Source organism: Pinus tabuliformis, chromosome 2_2 (assembly GCF_031772625.1).
Source record: "Pinus tabuliformis cultivar Carrire ecotype Pingquan chromosome 2_2, CPIR1, whole genome shotgun sequence".
Classification (NCBI taxonomy): domain Eukaryota; kingdom Viridiplantae; phylum Streptophyta; class Pinopsida; order Pinales; family Pinaceae; genus Pinus; species Pinus tabuliformis.
Window position 1 is genome coordinate 648,004,995 of NC_142300.1, and position 21,692 is coordinate 648,026,686.

The following is a 21,692-nucleotide window of genomic DNA, read 5'->3' on the forward strand; positions in this document are numbered from 1 at the left end:
CCAATGTTTTTCTTGCCATAACTTCGGTCACAAAGCAGCTCAATGTGTTGCCTACAAGACAATCATGACTAGAGAAGCTCAAAAGCAAAGAAGTATGACTGGAACCATGAAAAGGACTTATAACAACTTTTCGGTTCTTGAAAATGAAGTTGAATGCTCTATTTGTAATAACTTTGGTCATGAAGACTCTGAATGCAGGAGCAGGTTCTGGAAGACAACTCAGAAGGAACAAACCTCAAATGTCAGAACATGGAGAATAAAGGAACCGCAACCAGAAAGATGTGGGATAGCCTTTTATGCAGAAGGTCAAGAAAGTCTATGGTACATTGACAGCGGATGTTCAAAGCATATGACAGGGGACAAAGAAAAACTTGAATCATATACCGCATTAGAAAAGGGAAAGAAAGTTTCTTTTGGAAACGATATCTCTGCAGCCATAAAAGGAAAAGGCGTTGCTCCGTTGAAAGAGAAGGTCAAAGCTGGAAATGTTTTGTATGTTGATGGATTGAAGCATAATCTTCTGAGTGTCAGTCAGATGTGCGATCAAGGAACAGAGGTAATATTTAGATCAAATGGATGTTATGTTCGTGATCTTGATATAGGTGAAACAATGATCAAAGGAAGAAGGACTCCAAATAATATATACATATTTGAAGAAAGACAACAACAATGCTATTTGAGCAAGGATGATGAACACTGGCTATGGCATCGGAGGTTGGGGCATATAAGCTTTCCACAAATAAGGAAAGCATGCAAATATCAGGCAGTTCGTGATCTTCCAGATATCAAAATTCCAGACAATACCATATGCAAATCATGTCAGTTTGGAAAGCAAACCAGAACTAATTTTCTTGAGAAGGAAGGATCAACAAGCATGCCTCTTGAGCTAGTACATACAGATACATGTGGTCCATTCAGAAAAAGAACACCTCGAGGAGAAGAATATTTGATATTATCCATTGACGGTTTCTCCAGGTTTTTCTGGTTAGGACTTATGAAGCACAAAGATAATTCGAAAAATTCAAATCCTTCAAAGCCTTGGCTGAAAATGAATCAGGACACAAAATTAAGTGCCTCAGATCTGACAGAGGTGGGGAGTTCACCTCGAATGAATTTTTCGATTTCTGTTAAGAACATGGAATAAGAAGAGAATTCTCTACAACTAGAACTCCTCAGCAAAATGGAGTTGTGGAAAGAATGAACAGAACAGTCCAACAAATGGCTCGTGCTATGCTTGATGAATCAGGTACTCCCGCAACATTTTGGGGTGAATCTGCACATGCTGCAGTTATTATTCTCAACAAAACAAATGTCCGAGTAAACAGCACTCAAACTCCTCATGAGCTCTGGTGTGGTAAGACTCCTTCGGTGAAGCACTTCAAAATCTTTGAGAGCAAATGTTATATTAAGAATACTGATGAGCAACTTGGCAAACTTGAACCAAGAGCAGATGAAGGCATCCTTCTTGGTTATTCTCCACATAGCAAAGCATACAAGTGCTACAATAAAAGACTTGGCAGAATTGTTGACAGCATTGATGTTGTGGTTGATGAGAAGGGATACATTCTTAGGCAAGTTCATCATGAAGACATTGAAGAAAATGAAGGCTACCCTCAAAGACAGAATGATGAAGAAGAATCTCAAGAAGAAGAAGAACCTCAAGAAGAACCAGAGGAGCAGACAAGAATAGAAGAGAAGACTCCATCCATATATGTTTAGAAGAATCATCCAGAATCTCAGATTGTGGGGCAGAAAGAAGCAGGAGTACAAACAAGAAGAACAATTGCAGAAGCTTCAAGCTATTTGGCATTACTCTCTTCCACTGAACCACAAAATGTGAAAGAGGCATGCAAAGATGAATGTTGGGTCAAAGCAATGGATGAAGAACTTGAGCAGATCGAAAAGAACAACACTTGGGAATTGGTTCCTAGACCAAAAGATAAGAATGTCATAGGGACAAAATGGGTCTTCAAAAATAAATTGAATGAAAATGGAGAATTAATTAGAAACAAGGCCAGACTTGTTTGTAAAGGGTATGCACAGCAAGAAGGAATATATTTTGAAGAGACCTTTGCTCCTGTTGCAAGACTTGAGGCCATCCGAATGTTCCTTGCTCTCTCAAGCTTTCAAAACTTCAAGGTATTTCAAATGGACGTGAAATCAGCCTTTCTGAATGGAGACTTAGAAGAAGAAGTATATATTGAGCAGCCAGATGGTTTCATTCTTGGGAATGATCCAAACCTTGTATGCAAATTGAAAAAGGCTCTCTATGGTCTCAAGCAAGCTCCAAGGGCTTGGTACTATTGTTTGGACAAATATCTTCACCAACAAGGTTTTTCAAAAGGATCAGCAGATAGCAATCTCTATATAAAAGTTGGAAATAACAAATTGTTAATACTTGTTGTGTATGTAGATGATATTATCTTTGGCAGCAATGAAGAGGCTATGAGTCAAAACTTTGCCTTGATTATGCAGAAAGAATTCGAAATGTCATTACTCGGAGAATTGACATACTTTCTTGGATTGCAAATCCAACAAAATGAAGGAGGTATTTTCTTGTCTCAAACCAAGTACCTCAAGCAGATCTTGAAGAAGTATGGCATGGAAGATTCAAAGCCAGTATGTACCCCCATGGTTACAGGATGCAGCCTCAGTGAAAATGATGAATCAACAGCAGTTCATCAACCAACTTATAGATCCATGATTGGGAGTTTGCTTTATTTGAAAGGTACCCGACCAGATATTATGCATGCAGTAGGAATTGTTGGAAGATTTCAAGCCAACCCAAAGGAAACTCATCTTCAGGCAGTCAAAAGAATATTCAAGTATCTTCAAGGGACTCAAAACTTTGGCTTATGGTATCCTAGAGATACAGATCTCACTCTTCATGCTTACACAGATGCAGATTGGGCCGGAAGTGTGGATGACAGGAAAAGCACAAGTGGTGGTGCATTCTTCATGGGTTCCAGATTAGTATCTTAGTTCAGCAAGAAACAAAGTTCGATTGCTTTATCTACAGCTGAAGCAGAATATGTGGTTGCGGCATCTTGTTGCAACTTCTTTGGATGATGCAGACCTTGCAGGATTTTCAAATCACTTGCACTCCACCTGTCTCTATCTTATGTGATAATACAAGTGCAATCAGCATTTCAAAGAATCCATTCATGCATTCAAATACCAAGCACATACCAATCAAGTATCACTTCCTCCGGGAACAAGTGCTTGAACAAAGGGTCAAGTTGGAGTATGTTTCTTCTAAAGAACAAGTTGCTGATATTCTCACAAAACCACTGCCCAGGGAGACTTTTGAATATCTCAGACAAAAGCTGGGAGTAGTTGATGCTTCATCCTGCTGTTGAAGCTTGTCTGTTCTAAAGAAAAGTTGGTGTATGCGTGTTGTATAAGGGATATCCGCGTACATACGCTGATTTATGCAGGTGAAGTCACGTATATGGAGTTCTGAACAGCAAGGGCGGACTCTGGTTGGAGAAGGTCTGAGATGGGTATGCCAGAGTCCTTCAGGCACAGTTTCAGGGGGTGCAGCAGGCACAGTTTCAAGGGGAGCAGCTTAAAGTCTAATAAAGCATTGTTGGCATTTAGATGCTTTTGGTTCTAGTTCACAACTGTTGTTGGTTTCAGGAGAAGGAGCACAGAAGGAAATCTTGGTTGCTGATCTAAAAGATGATTATCAGATGTTGCTGGTGACTTTCATAAGTCTTCGTCTAGATTTTTCGTCTCTATGTCATGTATCTATTTTGTGATATCTCTTTTATGGTGTCAAGGTCATGTAATGGCCTATGTTGGTTTCCCCACTATGCCCGGGATGAATGATGTAATGTAATTGGTTGTTACATGTAAATTTCTGATGTATCCCCTCTTGGTTGGGAGTATGGATGTATGTATTGAGTCTTTTGGTGATAGGAAGGTCCTTTATGATGTATAAGTCTTGGTTCTTTTTGAAGAACATCTTTTGCAGATCTTGCCTACAGTCAGGGGGAGCATGTTCAGCACAGCAGAGCAGAGATATCAGCATGTACTCAGGGGGAGCACAACCCTTTGCCCTTGATGACAAAGGGGGAGAATGATTCTAAGGATCTTGGGGTTGCCATCAAGTCCAAAGGGGGAGATTGTTGGCATTTTGGCACAGGTGTGGTGCTACGGTACAGGTGTTGTCCTTGATGGCAACTCTCTTTGATGACAGATCTCAGTCCAGACTACAAGAATGAAGAGAAAATTCATATACGCAGGTTCATTAAGCCCAAGTTGCGTATACACGCTGGTACGCTATACACTAAGTCGCAGATACGCAGGCTCGCTATATACGAAGTCGCGTATACATGCAGCTTCATGAACAGAAAAGAGCGTACATGTCGAGAAGCTTCCCTTTCATCCGTGGTAGTTAGTCCTCGGTACTTAAGCCTATGTTTTTGACCAAGGTATCTTGACAGACGTGTTGATCCCTAGTTTTGAAGTTGATGGTATTGTGTTACTATGGTTTTGGACCATGGTATTGTGAAGGGCCTAAGGCTATATAAGGAGAAGAAGATCATTAGGCAAGTGAACTGAAAAATTCTTGAATATCTGATAAAGAAAGAGATCTAGTATGTAGGTTCTGGGTTGCTTGATCTAAGCTAAGGAGAGATCACACCGGTTGATGGAAGACTAGATCTAAGGATAGATCGGGATCAAATGGTTTGAAATAAACTATCGGTATATGGTTGATTATGCATATTTTTAGATCTGCATACTGACGCAATGTTACGTTCTGAGTATGACTGATGTCTGGTACAGCTACAAGTTATGAGAAATTATTTTTAGATCTGTACGCAGGTTGTCTTTGGTAAAAGCACGTGTATACGCGGGTTGGTTTCATTGAAGTAGCGTATATCTTTTGAAGCTTAATTTTTTTGGGGGGTTGCAGTTGGGTCTGACTGTTATTGCAGAGTTCTGTAGTTTGCTCTGTGTTCTGGTGACTGGGTATTGACAGGGTTTCAGTGGTTCAGTGATTCAAAGATTGATGATGCTAGTATTGGTTGTTTTGTGCTTCAATGATCTGTTATGAAAATTGATGAATTGTGGTCTTCAGATTGTAATGTTGTGCTTCAGGAATATCCAGTCTGAAAATGTATGAAAAGTGGTACCTGAAGGAAAGAAGATTGTAGGCCAGCACCTACGTACTAGTATCTTAGCTAGTACAAGAGCAAAGGGGGTTGGAGCTCCCTTCCAGGAGAGTCTGGAAAACGAGAGAAGGTTGTAGCCTTCTGCAGGTTGTAGCCTGCGTACTGGTATAAGGCTGCATCAGTACAAAAGATTGTAAACTGAAGTTTCTTATTAAAGCAAGATAGAGACGACTTGCAGCATGTGGTTTTCACCCACATTGGGTTTCCACCTTATATAATGGTGTTCATATGTGTGGATTTTGTGTGATGATCTGTTCTGTTATACTGCATCTGTTTACTATTAATATGGTTAATAATGTCCTGATGCATTTACTAAAGATAAACTAACTGAATCATAAGATTTCTGGTTATACACTGGTTGCTTTAGACACAGTAGCGTGTACACGCTGGTTCACTTAACTGAAGTAGCGTATATGTTTCTGAGTATGAAATTGAAAAAGTTTTATTGATCTGATAATACTGATTCACCCCCCCTCTCAGTATTATTTCCAACACATTTATGTGCTTGATGAATAGTGTGTTGCATTTGCACTTGGATAAGTTTGTCATTGTGTTCATTGATGATATATTGGTATATTATAAAAATGAGGAAGAGCATGTCAAGAATTTAGCAACAATATTGAGTTTGTTGAGAGAGCATCAGTTGTTGCTAAGGTCAACAAGTGTAGTTTATTTTAGATTGAGGTACATTACTTGGGGCATGTTTTCTCCAAGGAGGGCATTGAAGTAGATCCAGAAAAGATAAGCACCATCATGGAGTGGGTAGCTCTAAGAATGTGGATGATGTGAGATATTTCATGGGTTTAGCAGGGTATTATAGGAGGTTCATCAAGAACTTCTCACAAATTTCTTATCTTGTCAGATCATTATAGAGGAAAGGTAAGAAGTTTGAATGGACAAAGGAGTGTGAGGTTAGTTTTGAGCAACTCAAGCATTTGTTGACACATGCACCAGTGTTAACGATTTCAGATACAAACAAAGAGTTTGTAGTATGCACAAATGCTTGCAATAAAGGACTTAGTGGATTCCTCATCCAGGATGGACATGTGGTATGCTATGAGTTGCGAAAGATGAATGAGAATGATAAGAACTACCTGAAACATGATCTTGAGTTGGCAGCAATTATACATGCGTTGAAGATGTGGATACACTATCTTCTGGGAAGGCGGTTTACATTGATGAGTGATCATAGTGGTTTGTGATATCTATTTGACCAACCAAATCTGAATGGTAGGAAGGCTTGGTGGTTGGATACGATCAATGAGTTCAATTTTGAGATCAGGTGTGTCAAAGGTAAAGAGAACATGGTGGAAGATGCTCTTAGTAGGAAGATACCGGTATATAACTTAGTAGCTATGAGTTCCTATGGATAGATCTACATGATAGGATCTTGCAAGAAGGTCAGCAGGATGTCAGATACATGGAAATTATGCATTGGTTATAATGGAGTATAGGTATAGGTGGTAGTACAGGTATAGGTACATGTGATATTAAAAGTATAGGTACCTATGACGATACATGTATAGGTATAGGTATAGGTGTAGTTTCACAGGATGTGGACTATTGCCTTACATTAGATAGATTGGTTAGATTTAGAGACATGATATATGTGCCAGACAATAGTGAGCTCAAGAAGGTGATCTTGAGGGATTTTAATGCAAAACCATATTCAGGTCACCTAGGTTATCACAAGACACTGACAACTGTGAAGAGATTTTCTTATTGGCCAAACCTAAACAGGGATGTAGCAGAATTTGTTGCTAGGTGTTTTTTTTTTTCAGTCTGTGAAGGTAGAGTGTAAGCATTTAGGTGGACTGCTACAACGCTTGGGATTCCAGAGTGGAAATGGGAGGTCATTTCCATGGACTTCATCACAGATTTCTCGAGGATAGTGAGACAACATGATTCCATCATGGTTGTTGTGGACAAGTTGACAGAGGTTACACACTTCATTCCAATGAAGTCTACATTCTCAGCTAGTGATGTGGCACATGTATTGATTAAATATGTCGTCATATTACACGGTGTTCCAAAGAATATTGTGTCAAACAAGGATTAAATGTTCACTTCCAAGTTTTGGAAGGAGTTATTTGCAGGTTTGGGCACAAAGTTGGCCTTTAGTACAACTTATCATCCGCAGATAGATGGACATACAAAGACGGTCAACAGGATATTGGAGGACATGTTGAGGATGTATGAATTGCATCAGCAGTAGAAGTGGGAGGAGTATCCTCCCTTGGTTGAGTTTGCATACAAGAATGGTTATGAGGATTCATTGAGGATGAGTCCTTTTAAGCCATTGTATGGACGAAGTTGTAACACTCCCATCAGCTGGAGTAATCTAGTGAACCAAGTACTTATTGGACTAAATATGTTGGAAGACATGGAACAGGAAATGCATGTGATCAAGAAGAACCTAAAGGAAGCACAAGATAGGTGGAAGAGCTATGCAGATCGAAACAAGTTGTTCAAGGAGCTCCAGGTTGGGGAACAAGTTTACTTGCACATAAAATCAAATAAGAGATCCTTACGGATTGGATCATGTTCCAAGATAGCCCCATAGTTTTTTGGACCCTTCAATATTATTGAGAGAATTGAGTTAGTAACCTATCAACTTGTACTTCCTCCAATAGTGAAAGTCCATGATGTTTTCCATGTGTCATTTCTTAAGAAGTATGTTAGAGATGTTGATCATGTGATTGGCTTGTCTCTATTACAGGTGAAATCAGATGGAGAATTCAAGACAGAGCCGTAGTGTATATTACAGAAAAAGGTGCTCATGCTCCAGAACCCAAAAATCATGAAAGTTGAAGTGAAATGGAAGAAATTTGTGCCTAATGAAGCTACATGGGAGATGGCAGATCAGAGGCAGGCTATGTATCAGTCTTTGTTTTCCAGTTGAGGAAAAGCAGTTTTTGCATGGTGTTTTGGTATGTTGGGATATCACTTGGTCATAAATGTTTTGGTATATGTTTGATGATGTTTGGTATATGTACATATGTATATGGATGTAAATATTTCCATTATCTATGTTATAAAGCTCCAATAAGAGGTTTGGTTGTCATTTCATGATGATGTTATGTTGTTATGTTTTCATGTTGGTTTTCTTCTTAGCAGGTTTACCATTGTAAATAATACAAAAAGCTAAGTTCTAAAGCTCCATTGATAGTATATTTTTCTTACGACAATTTTATGGCTATGGGTATTTTTAACACCAAGGATGGTGTTCCCCCAAGGAGGAGGGTCATGTAACAAACCACGTGAGAATTCCATGTAATAAAAGTAAATAAAGAAATAATAATAACCAGGTCTCTGGGACACTTATTCCAAGTTGAATGGTGGGAAAAGACATCCTAGTGGGGTGTCACTTCATTTTATTATGACCAAGGAAGTTAGAAAAGGCAATGGCTAAGGATTTGGAAATGCACAATGGCATTTTTGGCACCTTTTTTTTAATGAAAATAATGAAAATTAGGAGAAACGAGAGGTGAAAGGTCACAGTTTGCATGTGAGGAGGAAAATTAAGGAAAATGATGGAAAATGATGAAAATATAGGCCTCATTCATAAAAAGGCTTCTGAGGACCAGCTAGTAACCTTTTGTCAATTTAGTTGTGGAGCTCTCTCTCTCTCTCTCTCTCTCTCTCTCTCTCTCATACACTTGGAGACTTAAAGTTTTCTTGGAGCACTCTTGGAGGGTGTGGCATACTTGGATTTTTGGAACAAGAATGTTAGACCCCTATACTACTAGTGTAACCGCTTATTGTTATTAGTACAACCCACTTATTATATTGATGTACCCATGTAGTGCCCATATTGTTACTATTGTGCCCCATAGAAGCCCACTATTGTTATTATTGTTCCCTTACATTATTATTGTTATGTCGGCTTTGATTATGTTATGACCTCTTAGACTCCTATATATAGAAAGGAGGTCTTTTCATTTGTATCATCAAAGAATTGTTCATTTATGTAATGTAAAGGAGGTTGCCCCCTCGAAGAGGCTGAATTCTAAGGTGTTGATCTATATTTTCTATCTTTTCTTGAGCTGGTTTCATAACATTTGGTATCAGAGCTTTGGATTCTAGGGTTTCGCTGCTCCAAATAGGTCATCGTGGTATTTTCGCTATAACATTTTTTTCTGCGACGTTTCAGAAGTTGCAAAAAAAACCCATTTGAGAAGAAATCACGCTGAACTTTAGGTCCAAATTTCAGAGCTTTTCATGCTATATTTGCGGAGTTATGATCTGAGGCAGTTGGTCTTTCTGCAGACTCCTGAATTACATTCCAAATAGGTGACCTGGGGAAAGTCTTTTTGTAGACTCCTGAATTACATTCCAAATAGGTGACCTAGGGAAAATCGTCATAAATTTCTCTCTGGGGATCGGATTGAAATTTTGTAAAAAGGTATAGAAAGAGGACAAACTGTAGTTTCTTGTATGCATTTTTCAGATCCAAAGGTCGAAACAATGACTTGTGGCACGTCGTACACGTTCGCTCTACTGAACTAGTCTATAATCAGGTCATCTTGGGAGATTGTACATAACTCTTTCTTGGAGAATCCAATTTGGATCCGACTGGTGGCATTGGAAAGAGGACACATAGGGCTACTACAGGTCACAAATTCAGAACTTAAAGATTCGAAAGCACAAAGTTACAGTCGTTTCAAGATCGAGCTCCTAAAATCAAGAAAAAGCAAGATGAGGAAGTTTGATGGCAAGGATCCAGTAAATTGGATACTTCAGATGGAGAAATATTTTGATCTACATGGTGTACCACTGTTACAAAAGGTATGTATTGCATCTTCATATTTAGAATCGGATCAATTTTTATGGTATGAAGGGCTTTGTTCTCGTAAAAAACTTGTTATATGGTCAATTTTCACGGAGGAAATGATAGCACATTATGAGGATACAAAGAGCAACACCTTCTTTAGAGTAACACCACAAAAATTGGAAAGAGTAAAAGGGCTTTGTGACATAGTAGAAAGCAAAATTATGGAAACCAGGAAGCATACCCCTCACAACTATAAAGATGGAAGGTGTTGTTTCTTCTAGCCTTCCACAACCTACAAGGGTTACACCACAACAATTAGAAGAAAAAAGAGAAAAGGGCTTTATTACAATTGTGATAGCAAATGCACTAAAGGTCATAAGTGTGATGAGAAGAAATTATTTTACATAGAATATGAAGAGGAGGAAGAAAAGGATCAAGAAACATCAAAAGAAGAAGATATACGCCAGGACCCCACCCTAGAGAAAGAAGAAATGAATCAGACCATATCTTGTAAAGCATTGGCAAGAATTACCACTCCTCAAACTCTCAAGATAGAAGGACATATCAAGAAGAAAAAGGTGCAAGAAGTGAAAGATCACATCGAGAAAGAAGAAATGAATCCAACCATATCTTGTAATTCATTGGTCAAAATTACCACTCCTCAAACTATCAAGATAGAAGGGCATATCAAGAAGAAAAATGTTCAAGAAGTGAAAGATCACATTGAGCATCAAGAAATGAATCTGACCATATCTTGTATTGGATTGAAAGAAATTACCACTCCTCAAACTCTAGAGATAGAAGGACATATCGAGAAGAAAAAGGTTCAAGCAGTGAAAGATCACATCGAGCATCAACAACAAGTTCTCCAACTTTTAAAGGATAAGGCCACTTCTGTGCAAAATCAAATGAAACAACAGGTAGATCAACATCGTAGTGAAAAATGCTTTGATGTAGGTGATTGGGTATTTTTATTGCTACATCTCAAGCAAGATATTTATGAGAAGGAAATGTTGGCAATACTCCATGCACTTAAAAAAAGGTGACCTTACGGAATGGGAAGACTCTTCAAGGATGAGGAAGTGGAAGCATTGCTTTGTGCTATTTCTATTATCCAACCAGATTGGATAAATGAAGCAAGGCATGAATGGAAGAAGGATGAAGAAGTGTGGCAAATTATTCAAAAGTTGCAAAAGATCCCAATTTAAACAATATTGCCAGAAATTGAAGCGAAAGGAAAAATCATATTGGAACTTGGAGCAGTCACAGAAACAAGAACCCAACTGCTACGAAATCAATCAATTTCAGAGTATCTCATCAAGTGGAAGAACTTATTCACTGAAGATTCCACATGCGAGGACAAATTTTTTATACAGAAGCATCAAGAACTACTCAAGCGTTGAGGACAACGCTTTTTGAAGGAGAGGGGCATGTTAGGCCCCTATACTACTAGTGTAACCCCTTATTGTTATTAGTAAAACCCACTTATTATATTGATGTACCCATGTAGTGCCCATATTGTTACTATTGTGCCCCATAGAAGCCCACTATTGTTATTATTGTGCCCTTACATTATTATTGTTATGTCGGCTCTGATTATGTTATGACCTCTTAGACTCCTATATATAGAAAGGAGGTCTTTTCATTTGTATCATCAAAGAATTGTTCATTTATGTAATGTAAAGGAGGTTGCCCCCTCGAAGAGGCTGAATTCTAAGGCGTTGATCTATCTTTTCTATCTTTTCTTGAGCTGAAAGGTCACAGGTTGCATGTGAGGAGGAAAATTAAGGAAAATGATGGAAAATGATGAAAATAGAGGCCTCACTCATAAAAAGGCTTCTAAGGACTAGCTAGTAACCTTTTGTCAGTTCAGTTTTGGAGCTCTCTCATTACTCTCTCTCTCTCTCTCTCTCTCTCTCATACACTTGGAGACTTAACGTTTTCTTGGAGCACTCTTGGAGGGTGTGGCATACTTGGATTTTTGGAACAAGAAGGAAAAGGAGGAGCATGAAAGTACAAGAGGGCATTGTTATCAATAGATAAAACCAAATTGGCTTTCAGGTATTGAGTTGCATGTATGTTTTCCTCACTAAATTTGGCATGCATGGCATATACATGTGGATTTTTGGTCATGATCTATCACTGGCATGTAGGATTTCCTGGATTGACTATGGATTTCCTAGCCTTGCCATTTCCTAGATAGCCATGGTGACTGTGGATTTTTTTCCCTTGCCTATTTTAGTTGGTTCTCATGTTTCCTTAGCTTGGGTTGAGTTACTAGTCCTGGAAGCCCTGGTTGGACGAACTCTGGAAGCCCTGTAATAGCTTGGATTGAGTTACTAGTACTAGAAGCCTTGTTTGGAAAAATTCTCTGGAATCACTTAGTGGGTTGAGTTACTAGTCCTTGAAGCTTGGTTGGACAAACGATCTAGAAGTCTGGTAAAAGTTGTGGGTTGAGTTACTAGTCCTGGAAGCCTTGGTTGGACAAACACTCTAGAAGCCCTGGAAGGCTTGGATGGAGAGAAATGATGAAGATTTTGTGATGTCTGACTGTGAGGTGGATTCACTTTTTGATGGGTTGAGGTGGATGGCCTCTAGAAGTTTTAGATGGCTTTTGATTGATGTGTTCTATGAGATCCCACATTCATACTTGGAATATGGCACGGGGTGAATGGCTAAAGAGGGATTTGGCTTAGACATTCTACAGATGGGTGGAATATGGAAGACCTGTCTTGGGTTTGGATTTTACATCATGAATATGAGGATATTTATCCTTGTAAATCTATGAGTATTATATTGGCTTATATGTGGTTTATATGGTTGTGATTTCATGAGTATTTTTGTTGCTATTATGCTAGTTGTTTATATTTTTTATGACAATAGTTATACATGAATCTCATCATATTTTTACTTGTAAATGAATGATCAATGTATCTATGACCTAATGGATGAAATTTTATTTTATGTGTTGAGGCATCAATGTATCTTAGTGATTCTTAGCTAAGTATGAGACCCCTATGCTTAGATATGTTATTTATACCTATATATTACATATTTGTGATATGTTTAACGAAATGCATGTCATGGCTAGTAGGGGTGCAATCAAGGTTTTATTCCAGTAATTGCATTAGTACTAATTTTTTTCATGTTATCTTATTGTTTTGAAGCTATCATTCAATTTTCGGTGGTGACCTGGGCTCTCGGCCTGAAAATTTGGCTTAATTCTTTGGGATGTTGGCACAAAACTGACAAAAAGAGTCCTTGGACGCTACCTTGTAGGCTTGTGAGAGCATCTAGAGGTCCCTAGACATTGGTATGCCCATAGCATGAGAGCATCCAGAGGTCAAGTTGTGCAAACATTTAGTGGGACGCAGGGGTTTGCTACCTAAAAGGTTGGAATGGTTCCTCAAGGTTCTAATGTTGATGCTGAATGTCTATATTGTGTGTTTTTGTTGGTTCCACTTCCTTAACATGACTTAAGAGGTTGATTCATATCATAGTGGCCTCTCGTCGCATTTTTACCTCAGCTGGCCGGTTGCTTGGGTAGATGTGGGAGGAGGGTGTTAAAGTCTTTGTGTGCTTTTAGTTGTAGCCTATCAATGGTACAATAAAATTTTGGTCACCAATTTTTCCAACCCTATATTTAGGGATAGAAATATATATAGTTCTTCGATTTCATTTCTATTCTTTCACATAATGTTGTCCAGAAAGTTCCCAAAAATATAGGCTTGATCAAAGACATTTGGTGTAGGTAGTTTGAAATGTACGTATACATTTTTAAAGAAAAATTCAGCTACTTCATGGCCTTTAATCATGGAATAAATGCATATATCTTTTCGCATCTATCTTTAACTTCCTCCCTACATAAAGATAATGTCCATAGGATACCCATTTGCATTAATCTTAATTTCAAACAATTTTTAAAATTAGCATTGTCGAAGGTGATGCCTTGATAACTCTATTTTACCTTCGTTATGTTGATTCTATCTCAAAAAAAAAAATGATTAAAACTTTTTATATCTATTAACCATCATTTTTTCCTAGTGTTTATCAAGTAGACTCTCTATTTCGTTTTGTGTGCATTGACAATGAAAGTTTTCCATTTATTTACCAAGAAATATTGGTTTTCCCTTCATGTAATGAAATCATCTTGTGCATAAATTGGGTAGGCTTCCTTGTATTTCCCTACATACATAAAGTTGTATGACATCTACAACAACCTCATGAAATTAGTTTTCATCATTGGAAAATATAAACTCATACTACTTAGTAACTCCCATTTCCTTATCTTTAATTACCCACACTAAAAAATAAGGTTTGGCATGGTCTTGCACTTTTAGTGTAGGATTTTATATATGGGATGGTAATAATTTTTATTTTGAATTTGGTTAAAAAATATAATCAAACTTTATTTTCTTGATATGAACCTTATATGGAATAATTTGGACATATCTCTCATGATAATGAGCACACGGATACAACTTGTATGGTGATTGATTGTTAGGTATTACTTTAGGAAAAGAGTTATGCATGTAGATATAAAAATACATTTCTCTTTTTCCAACTACAAAGTATTTCAAATACTTTGAGTTTTGTATACACACACCCACACATAGTGGTCCTCATATGTAGAGGTTCAATTGTAGATGTCACATGATTTTGTTGATAAATCAATGGGTGGAGCATATATATGAAGAAAATCATGGGAAAATTATTAAACAAATTTATTAAAAATTATTTGCGGAAGACACACATATGTATATTTGAATTTCATATTCTTTTTAGAGCTAAAATTCCCCTTTTGTCCATCTCAATAAAAATACACTCGTTTACTTCTACTTATATCAAGTCAATAATTTTCTCTAATTATAATTGCTTCACAAGTTCATAAATTTAATATCATCATTTCTTTTCCAATATTCCATTTTTATCCATTATATTATAAATTTTGAAAAACTATTCAAATTTACCCAATAATAAAATTATATTATATTTTTCCTCAAATATCTTCGTCTTTCTTTTTCCACCACACCCTTTGATGTGACGTGCTTTTCCCTTCAACTCCCCGTAAAATAGCAAGCTTTATTTCCTATTTATACATGAGAATAACCGAGGTTATACATTTTATCAAGGTAAAACTTTCTTAACAAAAGTTAATTAGTTTCTTGGAAAATTAAATTTTTAAATAATCTATTTTATAAATATATATGACATTAACCATATTTTTAAATAATATTAATAATTAAATTTTTTCCTTTGTTTGATGTAAAGGATTTGAATCTTGAATTTTATGGTTACATAATATTTTATAACATGACTATTTTAAATTAAGTTTGTATCCTGAATCTATAATATCAATAATTAATAAAAATATATAAATTTTATTATTGAATATATATAAAAAAATAAATATTGTAAATAATTTTTTAAATGTGATATATATAGAAAGAAAAGAGATGAGTAATCTATACTTCCATACTAATGAGATTATTAATATTATACAATTGTATAAATTACTTTAATCTTTTTCTTTCTTATTTCTTTAATTTTTTCTTTCGGTTTTTCAGTTTATGAGTCAATTTGTATGAATTATTTTAACATACTCCCTACTATCCCTAGCCCCAACTAAGGGTAGAAGAAAGTAGTTACTAAGATGACCCAACTTCCATTGTCTAATTATGGAAATGGGATCTAATTTTTTTTCGATTTTTTTTTTTTTAATATTCTCAAAACTTGAAAAGGTTCCATCATTATGTTTGTCTCCTGTTGGCTTATGGGGGCTTGACCCTGGTTCAGAGTTATTTAGCCAAACAAATCCCTACACTACTGGCCCTTTCGGCATCAGTCCGTGGAGCACGGACTGAAGTATCACCCAAAGCAGTATTGGTGGATGCTGGAACCAAGTTTTCGCACCCTTGAGATGTCTGTGATGTCGATTTAGTCCAACTAGATCTGCTTTTGTGCAGGTCGCTTCATGCACTGTTATAACCTTCAATACCTTCGCGATCTGTTATAATCGTCTTTCGCGCAACCCTAACCAGGAGCTGAGATGCTTTCACGTTGCTATGGCATCGACCTGCGCTATTTCCCCAACTACACTATGTATCTTACTTATCTTCTTAACAAACCTTAACTTCGCGTAAACAGATATTCTATCTTGTGTTTACTTAATCAACACATTTATCCACATTTGCGCATCATATAAGCATTAAAAGTGCAATGTATCTCCAATGTAACAGTTGCATAAAACAGGAAATAGATACACATAAATGGTAGGAAACTTATCTTTATTAATACTTCCAAGTGTTACAGACTCGACTTGCCCTGCGCACTTAGCTGCAAGGGTCTTCGCACTCAATTGCAGGCTACTAAGCCTCTGCGCTCTCAGCTGCAGAGCCTTCTCATACTCCATGATCCAAAACTAGACTTTACTCCATAGATATGACTCAATTCTTCATCTTCATCTTGATTGTCCTGTCTTAACTACTTAGAGCCTCGCTTTATTTATACAATCCCATGGTCCGCAGACCATGGGTAGATCTCTACAGCCGACTTTACAATAAAAAAATTAAGGGTGGACAACCCTATGACTCTTTTACAAGCTATGCGCTCCGCGCCCATAAAATGCGGAGTCTTTACATCATAATTACAATATTTTACCAAAATCTGGGCTCTAAGCCCCAAGACTTCCCTTGGGGGATTCCACACCCAAAAATACCCCAACGAAACATTGTGACTCATCCTCGAGTCACTCCATCAGTGTGGAGATCTTTGTACGAAGACCTCCCAATTCTGCCTAGATCACTGCAAGTTCGACAGTGCGCTGAGCTATTGCCTGCTGTACTTCCTCGACGCGTTGTTCAAAGACCCCTGTGGCTGAACTACTGCCCTAGATCCTTTCTTGTGTTGCTTGCAGCTGCGTGAGATTTGCTTCAATGGAGGCTGTAATGATATACACCTCATCAATCCACGGTTGTAAGCACGCTTTCAAAACTGCTTCCTTATGCCAAGTATTATCCACCTACTCCTTGAGCGCTTTAGCCTGCTGCATCCTCGCGAGCCTCTGTGTAAGGGCAACCGTCTATGTGGTTGCCTTTACTTTGTCATATCTCTGCTACAACTCGCATGACTCTGTGTCTAGGTGTTGTATGTTCAGGTCCTCCTGCAGGGTTGTGAGGACCTCAAACGACTTCTCGAACAACTTTGTGTAATCTGTCAATGCACTGTTGACCGCCACAATTGCTGTCGTGATCGCGGTGGCATGTTGTTCCTTAACCTCTGGCGGAGTTGAAGATTGCGCCTTAAACTACAGTTCTGCTATCTAAAGGTTCAACTCCAGCTGAACCCTAGCCATTTCTTCCCTTGCCTCACGCACCCCTACTACTAACTTCCGGATGCGCACCTCCACCGGTTCTTTTGCTTGGATGGCCAACTCCGGGACCATCTGGCAGGCTTCCTCCACCACCTGCACTAGTTTTATGTTCTGCACCACTACCTCATCATGTTGCATGCTTAGCTATTTAATGTTGATGTGCTCCTCGTTCATTACCTAGAGCGTGCGACCCTCCCTGGCTCGTAGTTCTACAGTAACTCCATCCTGTAAATTATAGAGTATTTCCTGAGGGAGCACAACTACATTTAATCTGATTCCCTTCAACCCGCTGACCATAGGCCTATCGGCCTCCTTTTCTGTAACGAGTGCTCCATCTGAAAGCACTATTGTGTTAGTCATCTGGTTGCGTAGTATTTCCTAGGCCATGGACGTGCCTACTGCAAGGCTGGTTGACACATTGCCAGCCTGTGGAGTGCACACCTGCAACTCATGTACCTGTGCCCGGAGAGCCTCCAACATCATCTGGTGTTCTTCCTCAAATAGTTGGAGGGCCTCCGTGGTGATGTCCCTCACTGTCTCGCCATGTAGATCCCCCTCAATGAGGGTGATTGGGTCAAACGAAATCTTTGAAGCCTTCAACTTCTTTCATGACCCTACTTGCTCTCTTGGGTGTGGACATTTCAACTAGGTGGATGGACACTGTCTGCAGGTCTGCGCCAACTTTCTCTGTATCAGTCTACGGCTCAGGCGAAGGCAACTTCTATTCTTTGTGCTCTTCTTCTGTTTCTCTTCTACCAACTTTGCAGTGTCATGCACCGCCTGGGCCTTAGCTGCCACTGTGTTGTTTCTACACTTTTTTTATAACTGCACCATCCACAGTTTTGCCTCTTCCTTTTTCCGATTCATGGCGGACTTCTCTGCTTCCACCATGGAGCTAGCTGGGGTGCGCCACTCTGGCAGCCACGACTCAAGTACTGCAAAGATGACATTGTCTATCACCAGATAGGGTAGCTTGCGCCACATCTTCGCGGGGTCCTTCCATGCCCTGATGTAGACGTGGTGAAAATATGCCTTGAACTCTGTGAAGCTCTGCAGACTGTTGTATACCATGGTCGATAACTATAGCTTGCGATTAATCCCCATTTTGATGTTCATCTCCATGAACACCCAGAAGATTTTGTTGTCCCTTATCCTTTGTGCATCCTTGGTTGCCCACAGCGAAGCGTACTTCGCTGCCTCCGGAAGTTCCTATGTAATCGTCAAGAACTGACTATCTTCAAGAAATTCTCATGCCACTAGTACTATGGACAACAAAAGCCACGCATAGTGAAAAGTTTTTCCCTGCTCCTGTGCCTCGTGGCAGTTCTCAAGGAACTCTTCGCATAACTAGTTTTTCCAGTTTAATTGGACTCCTTATACGCATTGAACTGCTAGTGCAACCATTGGCGAGGGCACCTCATCTGTGCAGCGCTTCTACATAACCTTTCCTACCAATATCTGTGTCACAACTTTGACTATAGGGTTGTTGATGTTGGAAATGGCGTACCCTCTCTTCTTCTTCTCCAGTTTAAACTTCTTCATGGTCTCCGTGATGGCCAAATCATTACTCTTTCCCTCTAAGATGTTTGTTGGGTCCTCCCCTTTGCAAGGGAGCCACGTAATTATATGAATCAAATGGTCTATGATGGGGATGGTATCCTCCAGCCATAAGCACCCATCATGCACTAAGAAGAACAGTTACCTGATGTAATAAATGGTCACTTGGGCACGATGGTAATGTGGCACCCAGAGAAAGTTTAACAATCCTGCCTTCTCTACACCTCTTAGCCAATTATGCAGCTCCAACTCGACGATTCCAATCGATGAGTCTTTCTTCTGCCGCATTAGCTATGTGGTTTCCAAATGTGGGAACTTCTCGTGGTCCGTGAAATCTCGGTCTTCAAATTTCAGTACGGGGAACTCACGCCAAGTGCACTCCTTCAAAAATAATGTTGTCAGGGAGAAGCGAAGTTTGCAGAGAGCTCTTGCTCTCATCTATATCTTTGGGAACCTTTGCTTTACCTTTCCGTGGAGGAACATATGCGGGAAAACTGGTAAGAGGGTATGCACCTTGGGTTTCAACCTCCATTTCTACATCCTCCTCCTCTACCACGATTTCTACAAATTCTTCCTCCTCATCAGCCTCCAAATTGATAGCCTTCCCCTTTTCTTCCATGGTAAGCTTAGTCCTTAATGGATTCCAAGGTGATATGTGCACTAGTACCATGGCCTTCTTGTCTTTCTTGGGTCTCAGCATGTGCGACGATTTAGGGATTTCTTCAACTACCCGACACTTTCTAGGGCTTCCACTTCCGAAATGGTCTACACAGCTTCCTCGACGATCATTACTCTAGTATCCATGGCTTCTTCAAGTGCGGCCATAGTGAAATTCCACAGTTCTCTCAACGTCTCGGGTAACTGCTTAAGCAATGAATTCGCCTTCAGAAGATCGAACAAGTCTGGGTTCATGAATGTTTGGGCACGCAACAACTCAGTTCTCAAATTGCCAATTGTTGTTTGCTGGAAAGCCCTTTGTAAATTTTAGCACCTTTTGAATTTTAATTCGACCATTCCCCCCGCTGGCAGAAAATTTTCAAGAATCTAGCCCATAAATTTCACCTTAAATGCATGCCTCTCACTCCATTTCGTCTCAAACTAAGCATCACATCGTGAATTTGACTGTAATGGTCACTTTCTAGCCGACCTACGCGGCATCGCAACTACCCTTGCGTTGTCGCAGACCTTGTGACACTTCACTACTACGTGCAGTCCTGACATCGGGCAACTCCCAAGAAGAGTAGTTTATAGTCCTACGCCTCCTTTCAGCTGCCTAGAGTGCTAACACTATGCTTCTATCGGCTAGTCAGATGGCCGAGCCCCCTGTGTATGGCTTCAAATGACTAACATTTACTATTCCTGGGAAAGGTTCTTCATTCAACTTTAACAACTGCACCATGCCTCCATCTGTGGTCTCCTTAATAACATATGGTCCTAGCCAATGCATTCTAAGCTTTCCACAGAACTTATCAAACTTACTATCATATAACAACACCAAATCATTCACCTTAAAGGTGCGCAACCCAATATGTCGATCGTGTTAGGCATTTTTGCGCTGCTTCTATACATGTTGGTGAAAGCCAGCCAAAAATCATTCTTTTTCGATCTCCTCCAACTACGCAAGCCTCTCCTCCAAGGCTTTGCGATCCATCATACCTATGAGCATTACTATGCGTAGACTAGGAACGATGTGTTCCATAGGCATTACAGATTCCACTCCATAAACAAGCCTAAAAGGTGTCTGTGCCGTCATTTTCTTACATGTCACCCTATAAGCCCATAATACTACAAGTATGCACAGGTCTCAATCACTTCGCTGCACATTGCATACCTTGTTCAGCGTGTTGCATACCTTGTTGAACGCGTCTGTGTGATTGTTCTTCCTACATAATGTCTTTCCAAAATTAGGAGCCATTTGCACATTTGTCCCCCTAACACATGCTTATTGACCATGCATTTCAGTACGGAGTACATGTGCATCCATCTAGGTTGTTTTCCATATGCCTGCGTCCACCTGGCTAGATGCATGTGTGGATCATCCAGTCCATTGTACTTGTCTGTTAGTCGAACCCTAAGCTTCCCAAATTGTGTGCGCATCATTCTCCTACATTCACTCCAGTCGTCAAAGCTTCCTTTGTGCCTACCCCACCATCTTGTGGACGTAGCGCACAGTACCCAGTCCAAGGCCTGGAAGGGTTGCTTTTCCTGTACCTCCCTTTCAAATTTATCCAAGAAGGTATCTACCTCACTTAAACCATCATAAGTAGGTAGATCTCTTACTTTTGTCGATACACAACACAATGACGTTGTCATCATATTACAATTCTGCGTAGTTACTTTGTGTAACCAATTTTGCCATCGCCCTATCTCCTCATCAAAATCTAAAGTACAGGAGCTCTCACGCTACCATAAAATCCATCCATCCGTGGTGGGATTCACCCAGTCTTGGTCTTGCGCTCTTATCTTATAGATGCAGTGCAAATCATCATCACTTTCATAGTTGCGCACCGGCTTCGTATAGCGCAATCCTTTAACTAGGTCCAGGGGTATATTTACATGTAGTGGTTTTTTCTCAAAAATCATATTGCACTTCCTCAAATGAATCACCCCGTTCATGTCAGTGGCCTAATCAATGCCTAAGAGCATAGGGTAGGGATTGCTATCATCAACAATCTCTATCACTTCAAAGTCTGCCAGCGTGATCGCTCCCTCAATATCCACAGGTATTCCCTGCAATCGCCCCATGGGTATAATTTTTTGTTGGTTCACCATCCTTAGTTGAATTGGACACCACTGCATTGTAGGTCTT